The sequence below is a fragment of the Pteronotus mesoamericanus genome, unplaced genomic scaffold (assembly GCF_021234165.1).
Source record: "Pteronotus mesoamericanus isolate MK-2021 breed Mesoamerican mustached bat unplaced genomic scaffold, CSHL_Meso_final contig_2, whole genome shotgun sequence".
NCBI lineage: Eukaryota > Metazoa > Chordata > Mammalia > Chiroptera > Mormoopidae > Pteronotus > Pteronotus mesoamericanus.
In genome coordinates this window covers 24,071,429-24,074,624 of record NW_026555084.1, presented here as the reverse complement: position 1 = coordinate 24,074,624, position 3,196 = coordinate 24,071,429, and the positions used below count along the sequence as shown (strand labels likewise).

The following is a 3,196-nucleotide window of genomic DNA, read 5'->3' as shown; positions in this document are numbered from 1 at the left end:
CTCCCTCTTTAAAAATCAATAAATAAAAATTTAAAAGACAGAAGTCATTGACTAGTACACTTAAAATGGATGCAGTTTGTTGTATGTAAATTATAACTCCATAAAGCTAGTTTGAAATACTTTATACCTCCATAAAGCTAGCTTTTAAGTCTTTTTCTTCCCTTTCTTTGAGTGCCCATTCTCCAGCTCCAGGTGGGCTTCCTCGTGTTCATTTCATCCTACAGACCCGTCCTCTATCCCTGGGGTCACCTTCTTGGGTCCTCTCTCCTGTTAGCTGCCCTGGTCTGTGCCCTGACCAGCCCCTCTGCTTGGAGGACACAGCCTCTAAAATCATGGTGCTGATTTGCAAAGTGGAGGCCAAAGAGCAGGCCCTAGGGTAGTAGGGGAGAAGGCCCTCTTGAGACTCATTTTGAGGGAGAGAACTTCAGAAATCTGGGGAGCCAGTCCTGACCAGTGTGGCTCAGTTCGTTGGACATTGTCCTACAAAGGGAAGGGTCACTCAGTCAATTCCCGGTCAGGGCACATAACTGGGTTGTAAGTTTCATCTGAGTTCTGGGCGCCTACAAGGCAACCTATCAGTTTGGAGGCTGTATGTTTGTTGGTTTGTTTTTTTCTTAAGTTAGAAAGGATAGTTATCTTATTAGATCATCAATCTCCCTCACCTATTTCTTAGAAGATTCATGAGATCTTGCCCTCATTTATGAATAATTTCTCTATTCCCATTTCATATATACATATCTCATGCATACTATTAGTCCCAAAGCCTTTCTCTTAAATTTCTTTCTTTTGCCTATTACTGAGTTGGTGTTAACCAGGTGGTCCTGTTGATTATTCTTGTAGCAGACTGTTTTGTTTGCCCAGATTAAGTGGCCATGTCTCGTAAGAAAGAGCCCAAGCCTGGATAACTTTCTTGGGACCACACTCAGCACTGGGCCATCCAGTCTATGCTGCTCCTTCAGTCAGTCAGTCAGTCTGTTATTGAAAACACATGTATCAAAACCAGACTTCATATCAGGCCCTGAGCATGTAGAGATAAACAAAACAGAGTCTGGGACAGTACAGATTTGGGAGGGGGGTGATGTAGCAATAAATAATTACCTTACAGTGTGATAATTTAGAGGTGTATATGGAACAGAGAGTGACTAATTCTGTCAAGGAGGAGGAAGCAAAGAAACAGGTTATAGAAAGAAGATTGGGAGTTCATGGGAGGATTTGCTGGCAGAGGGAACAGCATGTGCAAAGGCAATAGGTTCATGTGCTCAGGAATGAATGGTGGTGTGGCTGGGAAGCAAGGAGAGGAGGGGCAGGAAATGCTGCTGGAAAGGCAGGTGGGGCCAAATTTGGAAGGTTCCATTTTTTTAAGAGGCAACAAGGACTCAAAAGATGTTAGAAAGAAGGTCAACAACTTAGTTTGAGCCCTGGCTGGTGTGGCTTGGTGGATTGAGTGCCAGCCTGCGAACCAAAGGGTCGCCAGTTCAATTCCCAGTGAGGGCACATGCCTGGGCTGCAGGTCCCCGGAGGGGGTGCATGAGAGGCAATCACACATTGATGTTGGAAGGAAGGAAGGAAGGAAGGAAGGAAGGAAGGAAGGAAGGAAGGAAGGAAGGAAGGAAGGAAGGAGAAAGAGAGGAAGGAAGAAGGGAATGAAGGAAGCCAACAACTTAGTTTGAACATGTCTCTGGGTGTTCGGAAGGCCACACTTCTTCCTCCCTCTTTGGGAGGGTCCTGGTGCCCCTGACTCACTTCCAATTTAGTTATTGCTATAATAACAGTAATAATAAAATAATTTGGGCTGGTCACTTCAGACACATGCTTTTTAATTTCAGCTTTCAATAAAGTATGAGTCACCTCAGACTCAATTATTTGATCTCAGCCCATTTTCCATCAAATAAGATATAACTTGTAAATGTGCTCCAAATTCATGGATAAGTCAAACCTCATTTTTTTTTATTGTGTAAATTTCCAGTCATTACAAGTAGGAGGGAATAGTGTAATAAACCTCTCTGTATCTATCAAGCAGTTTGACAACTGTCAATTCACAAGCACTCTTGTTTCATCCGTACCGCTTTCGTCCCTCCCCGCCCTGGCGCACTGGATTGTTTCGAAGCAAATTCCAGGTGTTATACAATTTCATCTGTGAATTCTTCAGTACATATCTTTATAAGTATTTTTTAATGTTCTTTGATTGCATTTGGTTGATAGGCCTTTTAAGTTTCTTCCATTCATAATTCTTCCCCTTGCTCTTTATTGATTTAAGAAACCAGGTTATTTGTCCTGAAGAATGCCCCACTTCTGGAATCCGACAGATTGCACTTTCCCCCTGTAACGATGTGAAATATGCTCTACTATCCCATGAATTTCCTATAAACTGGTTGTTACACCTAAAGGCTTAATCAGATCCAGGTTCACTTTTTAAGTGATGCTATGCACTTGCTTTTGCAACATAGCAAGAGGCACCTACTTTTTGGTTGTCTCTCTAAATTTCCTAGATATGTTTTTTAAATTGCAAAATAATTCATATAACATAAAATTCTACATTTTAGAGTGTACACTTCAATAGTTTTGAATATGTTCGCAATGTTGTGCACTATCAAGTTTCAGAACATTTCCATCACCTCCATAGGAAACCCCACATCTCTTAAGAGTCACTCCCCCTTCCACCCCTCCCCCCAGCACCTGGCAACCACTATCTGTTTTCTGTCTCTATGGATATGGATTTGCCAATTCTGGACGTTTTATATAAATGGAATAACAAAATAGGTAGCCTTTTGTATCTGGCCACTTAAGCATATATATTTTTTAATAAGGATCGCTTCACAAATTTGTGTGTCATCTTGCACAGGGGTCATGCTAATCTCTGTATCATTCCAATTTTAGTGCATGTTCTGCCAAAACGAGCACTTAACATTATGTTTCTAAGGTGCATCTATATTGTAGCATGTGTCACTACTTCATTTTTTTGGCTGAATAATATTCGATTTATGGATATATCACATTTTGTTTACCCATTCATCAGTTGATGGACATTTGGATTGTTTCCATTTTTGGTTGTTATGAATGCTGCTGCTATGAACATTATGTACAGGTTTCTGTGTGAACATATGTTTTCAACTCTCTTGGGTGGCCTCTCTTTTTCTGATGCTAAAATTAATTTGTGGGTGCAAGTATTATTGGTATTTTGAAGTTCCCCTCAATC

The 3,196-nt window shown here is 41.1% G+C and overlaps 1 non-coding gene across 1 annotated transcript; it reads right to left on the bottom strand.

Moving 5' to 3' along the window:
* Window positions 1-2,798: 2,798 nt before the first annotated feature.
* LOC129066789 (U6 spliceosomal RNA) lies at window positions 2,799-2,901 on the bottom strand. Its single transcript, XR_008528727.1, has one exon. It is a non-coding gene; the product is annotated as a U6 spliceosomal RNA (small nuclear RNA).
* Window positions 2,902-3,196: the final 295 nt, after the last annotated feature.